Genomic DNA, 21,005 nt, shown 5'->3' with positions numbered 1-21,005 from the left:
GTTCCCTCTTCTTACCCTCTGACATTGTGTCAGTACCAAAACAAGAGAGAAAAATGTAAATCCACAATGGAAAGAAAATAGAAGTAGTCCTATAGGGAGTGTGACCGCCGCAATTGAGACTGAACTTGTCAAAGCGTTTGGGCTCCTATATACACACACTCTCTCACATCACACAGGAAACACCTACTTGCAGCATGGTGAGAGAGAGAAAAATAGGGAAGCAAAGACAGTGGAAGAGAGAGAGAGAAGGGGAGGGGAAGAAAGGGAGTGAGCAAAGGGAGGCATTTCCCATAGCTGTCAAGCAATTAACTATTCCCTGCCCGGGTTTTTTAGATCTTTCTGTGTCTTGCAGCCAATGAAGTTGGTGTTTGGAGACACCACAGTGCTCTGGCCTTTCTGGTTCACCTGCACCTCTTGGCCCTGTCCCTTTCCACTTGTCTCCCGGAGTCCCAGGGCAGCAGGAGAACAGATTACAGAAACCACAAGCTGACCCCTGGCGTATCTCTCCGCCATACACTGCTCTAGCACTCTTGAAGATATACAAAAAACTCTTCACTCAGCCAAAAGCATTCAGTGACACAGCAACAAAAAGGTACCATAATTCCAAAAATGTTTTGATATATATGTAATTGTAAACTAATGCATGCGTGACATGACACAAAACAATTCTACTGTTCACTTTCTCTTTCCTTTTATACTCCCCAATGTCCCCTTTTACCTCGCCTGCTCTCTCTCCCCCTCTCTCTCTTTCCTCTTTGCTCCCAGTTTCCCATCCTCTGCTGTAGACGAGTCACAACACGTTCCTGATAGTGTCGCTCCCTGCTAGTGTCGTCAGGAATCCCAGCAGTGAGCACGCAATCACAGACTGGGAACCTAGTGAGAGCACAGAAAACATAATGCCACAAAGCTACACCTCCAATGCCTGTGCTGCAGGTACAAGAGAGGGAGAAATGGACAGAAAGAAAGAAAGAAAGAAAGAAAGAAAGAAAGAAAGAAAGAAAGAAAGAAAGAAAGAAAGAAAGAAAGAAAGAAAGAAAGAAAGAAAGAAAGAAAGAAAGACGGGAATGAAGGAAGGAGGCTAAAAGTTATATAGGGTTGAAGAAAAATAAATAAAGAAGCAACCACAGTAAAGAAGACCAACAAACAGGATGGAAAAAGAAAGAAATGAAGTTAGGTTAAAAAATACACTACTCTTAGAGGAAGACAGGAAGAAAAGAAGGGAGACATGTAGGAAGGAAGATGAAAAGAGAAAAATTATATAAGATTCTAAAAAGAGGTAGAAAGTTCGGAAGAAAGGAAGACGTGGAATTATCAAAGAGAGGAAAATAGGAAGGATAATAATAAGAATCATTACAGAAACAAGTATAGACAAGAAGATAAACTGACAGACAGGAATAAAAGAAGGAAGGAAGAGTGAAAAAAGGAGGAAAGAAAAGGAGGAAGCAAAACATATGAAGGATTCAAGAAGGAAATATTGAAGCAAGAAGAATGAAATTAAGGGAAAAAGATAGGATCCTTCCTTCATGAAGACAAGAAAGAAAAAAAGAAAGAAAGAAAGAAAAGATGCTATAATGGGAATAAATCTAGCAGCCCCACACGGACAGTTTCAAAGGGTCCATCCAAAAGCTTGGGACACTGGTGGGCTGAAAGCCGGTCACATGACTAATGTGATGAAAATATCAGAGGGCATCATAAATAAAACACAGTGTCACCATCACTCTACTTCCATCTTCTTTCCAAGCCCCAAAAATTGACTAGGGAGGAATATAGAGTTAAAGTGTTAGTTCACCTAAAATTAAAACCAACATTTGTTTACAGGATCAAAAGAAACAACGCTTCCCTACTCTAGCAAAGGAAAACCAGTCTCCTGAAAATCCTCCGACATTCTTCTTTTAGTGACGTTGTTTTGTTTTGATATCTCCGCTGCATTTCCGCATGTGTCACTTCTGAGCAGCGCATGCGCAAAGCTTAACTCGTATGTAATTTCCCCGTAACTGCTTCCATTTATAACAGTGAGCACAAGCTGGATTCAAGTGATTATTAGATTTTGAATATGGATATTTTTTTTTACAAAAACGCGTCAATGCACTGCAAGAGGCATTTGTTCACCCAACTGTGCTATAAAATATGAGCTTTAAAACATGCAGATTATGTAATGTCCCGTTGGGAATTCAGTTTTGACAATGATGATACATTTAAAGAATTAAAGGGGTCATATTATGCGATTTAAATTTTTTCCTTTTTCTTTGGAGTGTTACAAGCTCCGAGAATCCAATAGCGAGTTGAACAGCTGATGTTTATTATACTCAAGTTCTCAAAAGTAGTGAAAGACAGTTCACTGGACAAAGCACAGGCACAGGACAGCGACGCAGGGGTGCAATGGGCGAACCAAATCGGTGGGATCCAGGAATCCGGAACGAAGAGCCAAGACTAGGACACACAAAAAGACGAAACCACCAGACACACTGCAACAATCTGACAACAAGGCTGGGTGAAACACAGGTTTAAATAGCCCCAGTGATGAGTGCAGCAGGTGGCAGTGATTAGAGTGATAGGTAATCAGTAACCACGCCTCCAACACAACCACACACACACAGAGAAGGTAAGACAGTGAATTCATGAACCGTGACACTAAAGTCTCAAATCCAAAGAGATATTGTTAATAAAAGTTAAGACTCATCCACACCCCCCTATAACAGCTCATTCTAACATGCCCCACATCTCTACGTCACTATGTGGGAATATTTGCATAACGCCGCCCAAATGTTCATGCAAAGAAAGAAGGCATAACTTTTATTTAGGCAACTGAATCATTTGAAATGGTTTGCGTCTCCAGTATGCACTTATCCATAAATTACTTAAGTTATTTTCTTTATAAACATGCCTTACACTCCCTCTGACCCGAAATAAACCAAAAGTCTCGTGCTGCACAAAATAATGTTCTTTTTAGCAACATCATATGACCCCTTTAATATTTTAGAAGACTGTCACATGTTTCACTTCCATCTAAAGCTGAGTGCTAAGCCCAGATAACATTAATGCTGGCGGCAACAGTGTTAGAGGTTCAAATCTGTATGACTGAAATCATATTGTTGTGCCTCTAAGCAAGGCACCAAAGTTCAGATAAGTGATGTGAGATACAGTATCAAAAGTGTCTTCATAAGGGTTTTCTCAAAACAACCTTATATCTCCATTTTCATCAAGCAAGATGCACCAGGATCAAAATCTGTCTAACATGATGTCATTCTTTAAACAAACATTTCCTCGTTATATTGCAACAGTGTATCCTGTAATCTAAAAAAAAAAAAAATACACATCAAGGAACCAGCAGCTTGATCCCAAAAATAGAGGCATTTTGTAATTCCATCTCTACCACAGAGCACAGAGCACCATTTCATCAATACAAATTAAAGGTAAATGGGGATTATGCCAGTACCCATGCAGGATTGGCAGAAACTAGAATGATAGAAAGATTGTGACGAGAATGAAAGCATGATGTGGTATCAGGACCTCGCTACGTGGCCTCTCGTGACTGTAACCTCCTTGGAGCCATGTCATCATTTAGCTGGTGGGAGTGTGTGTGTGTGTGTGTGTGTGACCGGTAGGGGCAGGAACTGGCATGCCCCAACACATGCAATGTAGCCTCCAATTTAGAAAAGATCAAAGTGCCACGTTGTAGGCATAAACAGTGTGTGCATGTGTGGAAGTGCTTCCTTCATGACAGCTTTTTGCGTGAGTGAATCTGTCAACAGTAATGACACTGTGTGGGTCACCCTCCCCTCTTTGCAAGGCATGATGGGACTTGCTACCCGACCCGACCCCTCTCTCTGGCACCTATGTGTGCATACGTACACATGCAGAACTGTGAGATCTACAGGTATCGGGATACAGGTGCTGTTCATTCAGAGGGGAACTCCCTTAAAAGATTATTTCTCCTTGAAATGCAGTAAGGCTCCTGTGTTAGCTTTGCCCCGCCATCACTACAGAAGTGAATGCGTTACATTTACTACAAAGGTGCTGAGAGTTTCTGGTGGGTGGTGCTGACATCACGGGACACAATACCACCAGTGCTATGTTGCAATATGCTGTTACAAGGAGTTTCAGAAAACAAAAGGAGAAGAAAGAGAAAAAAATTGGGTGTATCAGTGACTTGTTCTGCTTTATTTTTACTGTGAACCACCCACCTGGCAAGAAGCACGAAGCCCTCCAGCTCAAGGTGAAATAAAAGACTGCGGTGTGACATGCATTTGTATAGGAGGGGAGGGGGGTGTCTCGCTGTAATGACAGCCTTTCAAACAAAAACAATAGATATAGGAGACAGTTCTCAAAAATGGGGCACTATCATGCTTTCCCACTTCTTTTCTGTATTTAGGTCTCTTCCCATCCGTCTCCCACTCTCTTTCCCTCTTGCGACACTGAAGTATTCCTCTTTTCATCCATTAAATAGCATCTGCTGTTTCTCAACATCGGTTGCCCTCAGGCGTTCGCTGCTCTGATTGGGTGGGTGGGGATGCCTGACATTAAGAGTAAATAAAGAGAATGTGGAGCCATCCCTTTAAAAGTCCTGGATTGGACTTTCCTGAATCTCTCCCACTCCCGTACCCTCACCAGGCCCCATCTATGCGGTTTTTATGCACCCCAACCCCACCCCCCACTTAACTTCCTTAAAGATCACAGTAGATCACTGTAGGCCACCTCCCCCTCTACCAGCCTCCCATTATACCTGCACACCATCACACATATACACCGCCCCGAGACTCTGCTGGCATTTCACGAGCTCGCTGAGTTTATCTTTGGAGACCTAATGGTTTTAAACACCCATCTGGTTGTTTAGATCTGCGTGTTTCTCTTAGTGCATGGTCTGTGTGAGGGGAGATGGTGGATCTGAGTGGGAGGTAAGGGGATGTAAATCCCTGCATTTAACATTTGCCTGTTGACTTGACTGAGAGGTGAAGCAAGGGCAGCCAAGAGGTAGAGAGGCACTGCAGAGGCAAGGATAAAGTGAAGAAAATAGATGCATTGTCGACTTTGACAAGCTGCTCAAATGCCCAGCAGTTGTGTTTAGTGGTACCTTTATGGGCAGAACCATTGGGACTGTCAACCATGAGGAGGTTTTTGTTTCTAAATAAGACCTGTGTACAAAATTATTGGATACAGATGTGAACAATTAGGCTCAAGTCTATCCCCTCCCTAAATTTTGAAGACTGCTTGAACTAGTCTGTAGGTAGATCATCTGTGAACGATCATGGTGCCCAGGCCCTGTGCCTGGGAGCAGGGCATGTTTCTAATACGGAGCTCCTTAAGGGTCGGAAAAGGGTCGAATCTCAATCTCTTTGAAGGTATATCTCTGAAAAAAATCAATCACTTTGAAGGTGTAACTCTGAAAAAAAATCGCACACATCCGTAATGGTAAAGGAAGAATCATCTGTGGTTCCAGGTGGCATCATCTGCGCAAAGACAGAGTGTGGGGTCCGAGACATCCGGCCCATTAGACAGGATGTCTCGAGGCACTCACAAAAGCCTGACCAATCAAAGTCAGGAGGCACCACTGCAGTGGTCAAATTTTGGGCAGATGAGCCATTGAACTTCTAACCGCAATGCCATGTGTGTTGTAATAAACAACCATCTGTGTTTGTGACAACAAGCAATAAGACGTGTGAATGAAAATGCAGAGTGAGCATGAGTGATTGTATGCATTGCGTGCTACAGAGAAATTGTTCACAGGCAACCTGCATATGTTTGGCTGCGAGTGGATACGTGCGTAAGCTTTCTACACTCCATGCAAAGAACCTTGGCCCCTGTGTGCATGCGTGTACGTTCAGGTGGTGTGTGAATTCAGCCCTGCACCGTTTCTCCTGTGCACAGATATCACCATGGAAACCATTCAGAACAAGGTAGGAGATGGAGATAGAGAGAGAGAGAGACACGTTGCACCACATGAAAACAGAGACATCCATGAGGTAGCCTCTGCTCAGTCTGCAGGGAAACACTGCAGCGAGCGAAACAAGCAGCAGTTAGGAAGACAGAGAGAGCGAGAGAGAGAGCATGCTTCACAGGCAGAGTGGCATTCTAACTGCACGCTCACTTTCTAAGCTGTCAGGTTGTCCCATCACGCAGCTGCCAATTACAGATCTGCCACAGTTTAGCCCCGCCCCTACTGTATACCCTGCCTTCCTGCAACAGCGAAACAATCCAGCCAGTGTTTAAATGATTTATGAATGAAAGGATGGCAGAAATGATGGCTGAGATGCGTCCCCATCACAGTGTTTCAAAGATTCATCTCACCAGAAAGGACAGGACACATAGTGATACACTTAGCAAAACGGCAGCCAATAGGGTGCAATTTAGCCCTAGCATGTACTTCGAGATGCTTTTTCACAGCTTACGCTAACCGAGGTGCATTAGATCACAGAGGCATTCACATGTCTGCTAAGAGCTATGACAGAACAAACAAGCACAGAAAAAAGCCAAATGGGATGAAGTTAAAGACAAGACAACAAGTTGCACATTTGCGTTACTTGCCTAATTCAAGATCCTCACAGATGCATGTCATAATAGTATGGCTCATCTTGTTTATACCATCACATATGTTCAAGATCCTAATCCTGGGTATAGACCTTAAGCAGGGTATTTAATTCTATGCAATTGAAAACAAGGCTGTGGGTGACGGATTAAGTTTTTTTTTTTTTTTGTTCATTGGAATTGTGAAAATATGTCTTTTATTTAAAATGTTGCACAACAATCAACATCAAGGTCTATTCCTATCCCTCACTGCTTTGTTTAAATTTGTGCATATATGGCAACCTGTAAGAAAGAAGAATCATACATCTCTTCAATATCTTCTGTCTCCTACACACGTCTCCTGCTTCTCAGAAAAACCAAGGTAATTTAACGTGCATCTACTCTAGAGTTTCAGAAGGAGATTTTAATGGGACAGCTCACCCAAAAAGACTTCAGTGTTCAGTGTCTTTATTTTTGTATTTCACTGTATGGACAAAATAATTTACTGTATGCCCAAAATCTTTTTTTTTTTTTTTTTTTTTAAAGAAAGAAAGAAAATCATACAGGTTTGAAACTATAACTATACTTTGAACAATGTCTTAAACTATGCTCTGACTTGCCAAGGCAATCTGCATTCAAACCAAATGAGCTACTGCTAACACACTGACTTTTCTATCTCTATACTACGTATATTTCTCTTTTGTTCTATATGTCCTTGTGTTAATTCTAGCGTTCCAGCTGCACATGATCTCAAAAATCTCAATAATCAGCTCAATAATAAGCATGTGAGAGCAACTATAATGACTATGTATTGCTTTCCCATGATGTCATAAGTACAGCAACTTAAGCTGAAGTTTAATAACCCGACGGCATCCCCCAAACAGCCTTTTGTGCAGATCCTCATGTCCTGTTTTGTCAGGGATGATCAAACTGGACTGATGAGTGCAATTACTCTACAAGGATGAAAAAGGGCAAAGTTCTTAAAGTTAAACCCACAAATCTCTGCCTCCATGAAATTGTCTATACCCCGTATCACAGTTATTCAAGTCTGTTACTCAAGTGGCATTCAGATATACAGCAGTCTTTGGATCATACATTAAAGTCTCACCCGAATGTGCGACAGATTGTTTTTGAGATAGTGTCAGGGCGAGATCTACTCCATCCATGTTTTTGCTCTCTTTCTTTCTCAGTTTCAGTAGAACAGACAAACACACTCCCACACACTCTCATGCAGTTTAACAAACAAGCGCCCACATTGCCATTGCAGCGTTGACACAAACACAAACGCATGCTGTTCAGCATTCAGGAACGGGCCAACGCGCTACCAGCCAAACACCAGTCCTCTGACACAAACGTATACATGCCATTTCGGCAGAACGTAAACGTGCAAGTGAACAAACACGCACACATGCTCTTTTTTTTGGCCTCATCTGGTCTAGTTTGTAAAAACCAAAAAGGCAACTGGCGTAGTGACATTTATTAGGATTTGATAGGAAAGAGAAAAGAAACGGAGGCTCATGGGAAAGGGTCCAGTTCTTATCAATACCCCTCCGCACACAAAGACACACACGTCCGCTCCCTAGCTCCACATTCTTCAAATCAAATCAAATTCCTTGCGCTCTCTCAGCTCGTCCTTTATCTGGAGAATGTACTTGGAGCAGAGCACAAACATGTCACAGTGAGAAAGCCAAAAGGCCCTATGCTCACCAAAAAAAAAACGCCCCGCCCCCCCCAAATGCAACACACACAACAGTCATTTGCATTTCTGTTTTTGCTTCTACGAGAAGAGCTGCGTCTTATCACAATCCCAGCTTATCTCTCAATTTTTCTTCCAGTGTAGCAGGGTCTTCCTGAAAAACACAGAACTGTGCTAGCATTGAGCGTCCTCTGGGGTTGATGACTCCGCTGGTCAAAAACCAACGGCTTGAGTTTTGTCTTTCAAAGGGGCCTCAGATAATTTGAGGGAAGAGCTGGTGAGAGATCAAGTGTGTGGGTACAAGCGAGTGGCAGGACGACCACTTCGTGCTCTGGCTCTTTCAGGGGGGAGGGATTACAGGAACCCTGGAGCACAACTGGGCCATCTTGAACCAGCTATTCTTTGCTGTCTGGACAGAATTAATACAATTATAGGAAAAAAAATAATAGTAATGCAAGAGAAAATTGCAAGAGAGTATAGGACATAAAAGACATCCTTACAGAGCTCAGGATAAAATCTGATGCCCAGACCAAATTGAAAAAGATGAAAAAGCATCATCATGGAAATATGAGGTAAGGTCTGTGAGGTAAGGTTTGGGAATGCTGGGCCTGACCTTGGCTCACTTCTCCTCACTGATGGACCACGTAGGGGAGAGGATTTGCATTCCACAAATTTATTCCACCCAGAGAACAAAAATAATAGCAAAAAATAAAATATCTATTTTTTTTTTTTTTTAAAGTTTATTTTTCTTACTGTATGCAAAGTTTTTTATTGTTTTTAAGCATAAACTTAAACATTGCTAGATTTTGTCTAACCCAGAACCAAAAAAAACCTAACTTTTTTTAAATCGGTTGAAAAAAATTCTTATTCATAACATTGCGTCAATAAATTTATCTTGTTTTAAGAATGTTTAGATATTTGTACTGGAATACCAGACAAAAATACTGATTAAGAAAATGACTTTTGCAGTGCTAGCTATCTTTCAACAACAATATGAGAGAGACCAGACGGAAAGAGTGTGTGTTTTCCCGGGGAGATAGGCACGCTCCTGAACTCCAGAGTCTGGGCCACTCAACCTGACATCAACAACATGGCCAGATTAATATAAGACAGGAATGAAAGCAAGACTTACGGTAAACTGTATCTCCGCTGACATTTTGAACATGTACAGCCTTTGCCCAGATACTCGGCTAAAGCCGGTGCTCAAGATCTACAACTAGAGGTAAATCAATACAGAGGCAATATCTCAATCGAAGTCTGTTTCAATCACTGGAATGTTTTTTTTTTCTAATCCTTTTTTCACCACAAATAAATCTAGCATTGCTTTAGAGAGAGAAACCGCTTTCCAAGCATCAATAATACCAGAGAGCATCTGGAAACAAAGAGAGAAGGCAATCATCCTGCATGCATCTACTTTCTACCTGGCAACCTATCCAATGAAAACTTGTTCTGGGAACAGGTCCAGCCAACCACATCAAGTTCACCTCTTGCTCCACGCAGTGGCACACAGGTGACTCTCACCTCACAAATCCGGAGTTTGTGGAAGGAAAGGGTTCAAAATAAGAGACTATAAAAATGAAAAAATAAGTGAAAGGGAGGGGGGGGGAGGATGAAATGAGAGCTACAGAGCCAAAACAACACATGATAAAAACCACTAGGGAATATGAGTGTTGTTGACATGCTGTGACTAGTATGGAAGGAAAAAGCATCCATGTAACATTTCCTCCCAAAGCTCTCATAATAATTGGATAAATTATTCCACATAAACAACAGATGCTACAAACACGTCCCATGCACTGGATTTAGTTTTAACTTTGATTTTATCTTGTGCTTGAATGGAGAAAAATCGCTTGAATGTTTTCATTGGCGAGGCTTAAAACGATGTGAAAAGATGTGAAAATGATAGTTTCGCTAGGACAGAGCATTGCCCCGATGGGAGCTCAAGCTCTGATGTCACATGGACTATTTTAACAATATCCTTACTGCATTTCTGAGCCTTGAACGTGGTAGTTCCCTTGCTGTCTATGTAGGGTCAGAAAGCTCTCGGATGTCATCAAAAAATATCTTACTTTGTGTTCTGAAGATGAACCAAGGTCTTTCAGGTTTGGAAATGAAATGAGGGTGAGTAATTAATTTCAGAATTTTCAATTTTTTTATTTGAATTATCCCTTTAAAGTCTTGTGTTGCTTATAATAAATTGACATTTTGATATCACACAAGAAGTTATATAGATGCATTGCATACTGTATGCATTAGTGAGTAGTGAAAATGAGGCTGGGAGGGAAAAAAAAAAAAATTCACAGTATGCTCACTACAACTCACTTTTTGTTTCTTTCCTTAAAGTCAAGACTAATTTAGCAATTTCTCATGCAGTGTTATTTCGTACTTCAGCATTCTGTGATGGATTTTTATATATATATATATATATATATATATATATATATATATTAGGGGTGTAACGATACGCGTATTCGTATTGAACCGTTCGGTACGACGCTTTCGGTTCGGTACGCGGTACGCATTATGTATACCGAACGGTTCGTTGGAGTATTTAATTATATTTGAAAAAAAAAAAAAAGAGAGAGAAAGAAATATAATGATATGCGTTCAACAAGGTAGCCCAATAACCCAAACAACGTAACAGGCAACGCCCCTGACACTCCCGAAGAAGAAAAAAACACCATCTTATATGTTTATGTTAGGCTACTCAGCAGGCGCTCGCTCACTCAGTACACGCTGAAGGCTCGTTGCAAAATAGCCAATGCGTTTAACAGACTAGAAATGAGAAGATCCTCCAATAACCAACAGGTCTGGTGTTTGGGTGCACTTTGGATTCCCTTTAAGCTATAATGGTGATGGCAAGAGAGTGGTGGATAAAAAAACAACGGTATGTCGCATCTGCAACATGACAGGGTACACCAGCGGGATTACAAAAAAAAAAAAAAAAAAAACAGCGGGAATATCTGGGATATATGCGTCAGTACTATCTGGGAAAAGACGAAAAAAAGGAGAAACATGCACGCAGCAAACTATCCCTGCAGCATTTAGACACTATAGCTTACAGGGAATCCAACCCAAACACCAGACCTGTTGGTTATTTTAGGATCTTATATTTCTGGTCTGTTAAATGCATTCGACATTTTGCAACGAGCCTTCAGCGCGTGCTGAGTGAGCGAGCGCCTTAGGGGCCGTTCACATATCGTGCCTAAAAACGCATGGAAAACGCTAAGCGCGTCTTTCTCCTGAGGCGTCTGTCTTTGCTAAGCAACAATGACGTGCTCTCTCCATGAGACGCGGAAATTTCAGCGAAGGATAAATGGATTTGCAGCTCTAAAAATCGCTTGCAGTAGCTCTGCTACTGAATTTATTTCAAAATTGCAATCCATATACAACTATGATCAGCTGTTCCTTCATCTTCTCTGAGCTCTCAACGTTGTTACGGGAAAGGATGAAGCTGATTGGTTGGTTCTTGTCACATGACCCGCGGTGCGCTTGCAGCATTCTGAAAAGTTGAGATGTTTTTACATTTTGCTGTATCTAAAACGTATCGAACCGAACCGAACCGAACCGTGACATCAGTGTATCGTATCGAACCGAACCGTGAATTTTGTGAACCGTTACACCCCTAATATATATATATATATATATATATATATATATATATATATATATATATATATATATATATATATATATATATATATATATATATATGCAAGAAAATATGTTGCTGATTTCATAGATAATATTTATTTATATTCATTTTAAGCAAGTTGATGCCCACCGATCAGATGCGATTCATTGTTATGTATTACAAAAGTAATTTAATCTGCCTAATGATAACAGAGGCAACAATTCATCATCATTTCAAGTAAAAGCTTTTCCAAACAATCTTTCTGATCATTGTATCTTACTGTACCACTTCTACCTTTGCTGTAATGTGAAATCTGTCATTGCATGGGCTGGGCTTTAGATAAATGGGGCCTGATAAATGGTGCTCTGATCTGGTTTCAATCACGTACAGGTCCCTGCATTCATCAAACTCTCTCCTTATGGACAGCTAGTTGCTCCATCACACACAGCAAAATCCTTCTCTGTCCACCTTTTAACACAAGCAAAAAAACAAAAAAAAACACTATTCATTCTTTAAGCCTTTTCATGTTAAGACACACATCAATCCACTCCTACGACATACCTGAGGAAGCAAACACTGGCGGTCGATGTGCATGGAGTGTGCAGCAAACATGGCCGGACACGTCCTCCGAGTGGAGCGCAATGCTCGCAACAGGAGTGTCGGCAGACCCTCTTTTCAACTATTTGGCACTCCGTACACAAACACACGGATGCCCTTCCCATGCTGCTTTGTTCCAAAACCTTTTCTTTTGTCAAGTTCCTGTCATAGCCACTGTCCGGATTTATTCCGGACACATATTATGACGGATTGCTGCACACATAATTATACAGAAGCAAGCAAACACAACACCACTAGTATGTTATGGAGCTATTGGTTAGACATGCCCAGTTTTATGAGCAAATAACTACTGAGCTGGTAACCCAAAGTTTGCAGGTTCAAACCCCAGGGATGAATCTGTCTATGATCAGGCCCAGAGAGAACTTTTTCTTTTCTTTTCTTTTCTTTTTAGAGGAAAATCCACAAAAATCTGTGGATCCAAACATGGTTGTCTTGAGATGCTTAAAGTATAGGTATCTTTTTTTCCTGAATAATAAGAGAAAAAGGCTGTCTTAGGCAGCAGTCTCCTGCTGCTTCTGCCATTTCCTACCATTTCAAAAATAGCATATTTGAATATGTGATTTTAATAATAGTGCATGACAAATTTTCATCATAAATTATGACAAATCTAGCATTCAGTTTAATGAATGAATGAACTGAGAGCACGGTGTGGTTTCAAGTCATTCATCTTAACAAATACATCTCTCAGCCACATGAAATATGGAAAGAGCAGCATTGGGATGTATATGACAGCGTTGACAAAAGTGTCAATACAACAGCGAAAGAGGCACAAAAAAAATATTCTGATAAGTAAATGAATCCCTGAACTTGACCTAGGCTGCTGCAGGGTTTTCCGGAAAGATCAAGCTGGGAAGAAAAAGTAGTTTTTTGGTAGTGGTGGTGGTGGAGAAAGAGGGCACATATAATGCAATAAGAAAACACAACCTTGTGATCAACCATGTTAATTACGGTAACTACTGCACCATTGGTTTCAACAAAACAGAACATATTTTTTTTGTAAATACAGCATTGTGTTTAATATTCTTGTCCAACTACATGACTGCTGCTATGATTATGTCAAATGTAAGAACATGCACACTGCATTATGCAAAAGCATACAAATATTTCTAATAGTTTGCATACAATACAATATGAGCTTTTCAAGCACCAGCTATTCGAGGAATTGTTTACAGAAACACAGCCCGTGTCTTTAGCAACCGTGGCATCATATTAATAGGCCTCCAGTAATGACAAGTTAGACATTTGTTGTTCAGGCTACAGATGCTGCAGTGTCCTGCAGACTTGTGCAGAGCAGCATGTATGTGGTCTGAGCCCAGGGACGCACAAGTGCAGCAGGAGGACGCTTCCCGGGTGTCCTTTAGCCACACACTACGCGTGAGTCCTGAGTGGCAGCACTGTACACATGCTATACTGCAGTGGGAAAGCACAGAGTCTTCCTGATGAATAGTTGATGAGAAGCTTCTAGGCAGAAAGCAGAGGGGTAAATCTTTCCATTCAGCTACAATCTGTCCCTCTCTCTTTCTTTCTTATTTACATCTCATACACTCATCTCCTTCTACATCTCACTCCTTTTCTCCTTGCTGTCAAGGCTGTAAACTACTGGGCCTTATTGGAAGGCTCTGTGTTTGGATAATGACAGAGGAGAGAAACCATACTGAATGTTCTTCAACCTCAGATCAGAGAAGAGACCGTGTTTGTAGCCAGGGTCGTTGACATTAAAGAGTGTCCATGATAGAGGAAAGGAAATCTTTTAAAAAGGAAGGAAAGTTTAGAACCAGGGTTATTATAGTTAATTAACTAAAACCATTTTCAAAAATAGATTTTTGTTACATAAAAAAAAAATAATAATCCTAACAATTTAACTTAAAAAAAAAGGAAGAAAAGAAATAATAAAAAAAATCCAAAACTAAAAACTATTTATAAATATTAAAAAAAAAAACTATAATATATCACTATAATATATCCATGGTCTGAAAAACTTAAAAGTTCTAAATAATAACACATTTCCATAAACTATGCACTTACTGACTTATTTCTCATATACTGTATATTTTAGGGTAAATGTAAAAGTTTTACAAATTTTTTATTCATACATTTCATGATATTTTACAACATAAACTGACCTTGCTTTGTCATAAGAAGATTGAGCTATAGATTTTTTAGTGACGCATGTGTCTCTCCAAGTTATAATTTTCTTTGTGAAAGTCATACCACATGATTTTGACTTTGCAGACAAGCCAAATATTAATAAGCAGTGAATCAACTTTATTAAAACATTATTTTATAAACAAATAATAATAATCATAGAAGATTTTTCCTTTCAAGAATTGTATTATTTTATTGAGTTGCACCACTCTCCTGTTTTTTTTTTTTTTTTTCAAATAATCTATTAGACAGAAGAAAAGAGTCACGTCATTTGACCCGTCCTCATACAGAATGAAAAACTGAGTTCATGCACTGCGACCATGTGACCTGTCATGACATCCTCCCTCTGTAACATGTACGCCTATGTTACATGTGCACAGATACATTATTTACTACAGAGGAAGATGCGCTCGAGGCAGAGATCAAGCAAACATTATTTTTAGTGAAGATGACATGGAGCGTTTGAGCATATGGGATCTGGATCGAGAAGCCCAGTTTATATATAGTCCTATAAATAGCAGAGGAGATGGACAGCTGGGTTTAGTCTACACTTAAGAACAAATGTCACATCTACAATAATGCTAAATATCATCACAGGCATAAACAAGCATGACTACCTTCCCAAAGAATAATCAATCCAGTACATGGGATAATTCAGGGAATTTCCCATAAGAAAAAATAAGGAAATAAACATTGCGTCAGGGCAAGAAATGAAAATAACACTTTGATGAATCTATAGGGCTATGCGTGCAGTGATACTAGTGATGCTTTCCAAGAGGATTAGTTGATCCAAAAGTGAATACCAATGTAATTTTATAGGCTCAAAGTTGCATTCTTGAAACGATTCCATGTTGGAATTTTTCTGAAGGCAAAATAGAAAAGTATTTAACAGCAAACACCAAAGACTAACACAAAAAATGTCTACTCCTGACGCCCCTCCACCCAAATACTCCCAGCAGCCCCTCAGTTTATTTTCCCTGTGAAGGTCTTGTGAAAAAGGGGGCCACAAGTTCAGTTAAAACTAATATTTGCCATATCACCTCCGATGATCGCTGCTTCCTCTAATAGTGATGTCAGTTTTCATGCCAGCTGCGGCTAAGTAACTGCTTACTCTGCGCCACACAAGTACATGTCTCTTTCCTTCATCAACATAGTAGCTTAACTGAATAAGATGAATTAATCTAAACAAGCATTTAGAATATTAAAGCCAAGTGCAAATATAACCACAAGCAACAATCAAGTCTGAACAGATTGAGCATTTTTATTAAATGACCAAATTCGAAAGAATAGATCCTGTGGATACAATTGTTTTGGTGGCCAATTTCAAATTCACTTTGACTCACAATATAAAGGTAAGTAATTATAAACAACGCCTAAAAATGTATTGATTTTTTTGAATGATTCTATGAATTAAAATTCTTTTTTTATTATTATTATTCTTTAGATGATATAAAGGTCATTCAAACTGGATGACCAACCTACTGGAGGATATGAACATAGGTTCTTTAGATTTAGAAAACTAAACAAAACAAAAAAAAAGTAAAATAATATCCAAATATTTAAATCCATAACAGCATACACTAGTTAATTTTCTTTTTTTTTTGGAAAAGAAATACCCCATATTTTTCGGACTATAAGTCGCACCTGAGTTTAAGTCGCATCAGTCCAAAAATACGTCATGATGAGGAAAAAAACATATAAGTCGCACTGGACTAAGTCGCATTTATTTAGAACCAAGAACCAAGAGAAAACATTAGCGTCTACAGCTGCGAGAGGGCACTCTATGATTTCAGTGTAGACTACAGGAGCACTCAGCAGCATAGAGCGCCCTCTTGCGTCTGGAGGCGGAAATGTTTTCTCTTGGTTCATTTCTCTTGGGTCATGTCAAATTAATTTTGATAAATAAGTCGCACCTGACTATAAGTCGCAGGACCAGCCAAACTATGAAAAAAAGTGTGACTTATAGTCTGGAAAATACGATAAACACTTTAAAAATGTATTAGAATTGACAGAATTATTTAGTAACAACATGACAAAGCCTTTTCTATTTCAAATAAGAATTTCACAATCCTACTCTTTTACTGTATTTTTTTTAATCAAATAAATTCAGCCTTGATAAGCATAAGAGACTTCTATCAAAGACATTTACACAATCTTACCATCCTCAAACTTTTGAACAGTAGAGTAAATTGCTAATTCATTAGCACAAATGCCTGTTTGTATTTTATAGCATCAACTATTGCCAGAACAATTGCCTGTCCTGCATTTGTTGAATATTGGGATGGAATTGAGACCGTCATTATACCCCAGGGCTGGAGTCTCTGCGGTTTATGTGAAATAATGAAGAAGAGATTCAGAGCAAACAGTACAGGGTTCCAGGAGCTTCACTATTTAGACCCCTAATGAATTACAGCCATGCCTTTCACATATGAAACATAGCAAATGTTTCAGAGAGTTTAAATGTTATTCTCTGTGGCAAGGCAATGAGGCACAAGATTGATCTGAGCATTAGAACAGTTTAACATTGGTGATTAGCCACGATTACCCAGCATGTTAGTGTCAGACCTGATGAGAGTAACACCATAGTCTCACCACGTCTGCAGGGTGCAAACTCCTGGGCCTGTTTCTAATATTTTGGGGGCTGTAAGAATCCTGTTCATATACTGCCTCTAAGTGGTGAATGTGATGCCTTCTTCTGTGGAAAAATCCCAGACAGCCAAAAAGAAACAGTGAGCAAAGATCTATTCTATTCTACTTCACAAATCTATTTCAAATATAGCACAACAAGTATTCGTTCTGAATTCAATAATAAAATAATTCAAAATTTCTTTGAATTTTTCTTTTACACATAACTTCTTAGAGAAAGTAGAATGCTAAACAAACTCATCCTGCCTCCAGATAGTTTGCTGTGCCCATGCATCACATCTTGCCTGTATTTATTCCCCATATTGGTAAAGAAGCATGTACTAGGTACTTAAAAGTAATTTGCCTATATAAAAACGCAGTCAACTTATAAATGGTGTGTACAGTTTCTCTCTCAAATGCTCACAGTGCACCAGTACATTGAGTTCCAATAACAACACACAGCTCACACTCAACTGCCTTTACAGCTGGAGCCTAAATCACCCTGACTCAGATTTACAGCTTGTCAATTACAAGGTATTACGCAGGCTTGTCTCTGCCGCTCTTTCCCTTCGTAACACTCTGCAGACGATCTAATCCCTGTGGGCCTATTTTCAGAGCTCTTTAAATTTATCACACGATGGACAGCTCTGCCACTACTGTAACCCAGCAAGGTCTCTTTTGTCACAGATACTGTGTTTAAAGCCAGAAATGATCACCTTCGCGGGGAAGGAATGCAGAGAAGTTAACCCTTGTGCAAGGCAGCATTTTCTGCAAAATGATGCGCTACTTGCTTTAATAGATGACGTTCTTTATTATGGAAATCATTTATTCCCAGCACACTAAAAACTTTAAATATAAGAGGGTAGCCCTTGGTAAATATATATTGAATGACTGACAACAGTATATACAGTAACATATAACCACCATTGATTGCAGAATTTTGTAGTATGACCCTAACCCTACTGACCCTAAACACAAAATATAACTTTGTTGGGTGAATTAGTTATAAAATGTAATGGCATTCAGACATTTTTTTTTTTTTTTTTACGAAAAGTACAATCCAAAAGTGAAAACTGTTGTACATCTGCTGAATACATAAGATGATATTTTGAAGAATGTTGATAACCAAACAATTGATGGTAGCACTAGCCAGTGACTTCCAACTGGCTACCAGCTGCTGTTTGGTTACCAACATTCTTCAGAATATATTGTGTTCCACACAATAAAGAAGGTCATACAGGTTTGGAACAACTTGTGAGTAAATGATTACACATCTTCATTTGAACTGTGCGTGTTTTAGCATCACAGCAACTGTATGAAAATGTAAAGTCAATACAGACCATGCAGCATTCTGTAGTTGAAGTGTTTGTTCACTAAATAGTGAAGCTCTGGACTACTGGTCTACTGATCTGTGTGGATGTTGATATCACATAGAAGGACTGAGAGTGCTCAAGGTGGCTATATGAGGAGACATGAGCCGGCAAAGGGTTCAAGAGGAAATGCACATGGGCCAAACAGACGAGACTGCTCTTTCGCTATACACTGAGTCTATTCTAGGTAATTAGTTGTCTTAGTAGCACTCAAGCAAGGTGTCCTGACTCTGTAATATCTGTGGTAAACTAACTGTTAGCATGCTTGACTGGTGCAGGACAGAAATACATGACTGCCATCATTGCTCATGGAGGCTCGGTTCTGCTGCCAGGTAGTTTTAAATTAATCACCTGAGAAAAATGTCATGTGACTACTGACTTTGGAGCTGCAGGTAAATTATCTTATTATAATAAGATAATAATAATACTAATTGGCTGACGACACTGCATGAATGTGCCCCATCACAATCTCTTTATTAGAAACTTTTCATGAGTTGTAAGGTCAAAAGCAGGAAAAAGCAAAAACAAACAAACAAACAAATAAAAAACTAGAGAGAGAGAGAAGAGAGAGATTATTTCTCATTTTTAAGGTCAGCATAAAATTCAGTCTTAAGTGTATCAAAGGGGAATGGCTTCTTAGGGAAAAAAGAGAGAAAGAAGGAACTTTATTTTGTGAATTTGGAGTGAGTGGATTATGTCTTTATTTGTTTTGCTTTGTTTTTTTCTGGCCTTTTTTATATATATTGTGCACAGTTTAATCATGTATAATAATAACATTTTATAATAAGAATAAAAAATAATTTTCAATTTGATTTCATGGTGACTTTTAGAGCCTCAGTAAAATAAATACAAATAAAAATAAAAATAAACAATTATTTGCAATATTATTATCATTATTATTATTGTTTTAATTAAACATAGATTTTACATAATTTTTTAAAATTTCTTGAGTTGAAACAAATGGTTACCTTAGAGCAGCAATCAATGGAGGATGTTTTTTTCTTTCTTTTTTTTTCTTTGCAAATTACAAAAGGTGCAATTGCAATATTTACCTTGCAATAAAATCTATACCTTGCAATAAAATCTTCAGAAAATCATCCCTTGTCCACAAATTAAAATGTATGCTTTCTAATACAAGCATATATATATATATATATATATATATATATATATATATATATATATTCAGTAGATAATTTAATCAGATAGATACAATTTGCAATATAAATCAAGCAATGGCACTTATCCTGCATAAGAACTTATCTGGTTTCCTACCATCTAAACATGTCAAAACTGATATAAACTGCTGAAATACACAGACAGAGAGAGCAGGACTGGGAGCTGACAGCGATTATTACGCAGTATTTAAGTCAAGGTGACAACATGTGTCCCAGAGTACAGCTGACATGCTGGAGACCACTGGAGGCCTGCTTCATACAGTATGTCTAATGTCTCAACAGCGATGAAGTGAATTAATCTATCTCAAGAGGGAGGATGCAGAGCAAACTACACAAACGTTTATCATCATGCATGACCAGGATCGATGGGAAGCCTATCTTCGGTATTCCACCTTCAGTCAGTCGATCCACACCACTGCTTTCACCCGAGAGTCACTCACAGCAGTCATTCAACAGGGACGGACCAGACAGGCCTGCACATGGACAGGCTATTCAGCTCTCATTAATTGACATTGAAGAAACACAACTGTGAATTATGTTATTAAGAATTAATTGCTTTTTTGTTGAATGTAAACCTACTTCTTAAAACTACAGTAGATAGTTTTCCTGAAAACCTTATTTACAACTGCAAATGTAAAGTACAAGACAAATATTCTTCAAAATATCTTTTTTTTTTTAGAAGTTTCATTTTTGGGTGAACAATCCTTCTAAGAACATAAATTAAAATTTAAATTAAATTACATGTTTTATTAAATGTATGCATTTAGCAGACACTTTTATCCAAAATGACTTACAGTGCATTCAGCCTATCAATTTTTACCTATCATGTGTTCCCGGGGAATCGAACCCCAACCTTGTGCTTGATGCTCTACAAACTGAGCTACAGGAACTCTAAATGTTGAATGTTTTAAAGAAGGTTTCAACTATCTTTGTCCATGCAATGAAAATCAGTGGAGACTAAAACACTAAGATATTAAATGACAGCAAACTTTTAATTTTGGGGGGAACTATCCCTTTAAGAACATTAAAGAAGATCATTTAAAGAGTGTTTGAACTGTTTTTGTCCATACAGTGAAGGTCAGAACAGAACATAACAACATTAGATCCCACTGACTTTCATTGCATGGACAAAAGAACCTGAGATATTAAATGATGTCAGATTTTTATTTTTGGACGAACTATTCATTTAAGGCAAGATGATGCTTTACTGCATTTTAGCTGAACTGCACTTCCCCCAA

At 39.0% G+C, this 21,005-nt stretch overlaps 1 protein-coding gene across 4 annotated transcripts in view; it reads right to left on the bottom strand.

The window, feature by feature from the left end:
- LOC113064069 (pro-neuregulin-2, membrane-bound isoform-like) overlaps positions 1 to 21,005 on the bottom strand; it is an 83,989-nt gene that overhangs the window by 57,535 nt on the left and 5,449 nt on the right. The gene's annotated exons all lie outside the window — the stretch shown is intronic.

The sequence above is a fragment of the Carassius auratus genome, chromosome 46 (assembly GCF_003368295.1).
Source record: "Carassius auratus strain Wakin chromosome 46, ASM336829v1, whole genome shotgun sequence".
NCBI classification, from domain to species: domain Eukaryota; kingdom Metazoa; phylum Chordata; class Actinopteri; order Cypriniformes; family Cyprinidae; genus Carassius; species Carassius auratus.
The sequence above is the reverse complement of the archived record's forward strand: the minus strand, read 5'-3'. Positions and strand labels throughout refer to the sequence as shown.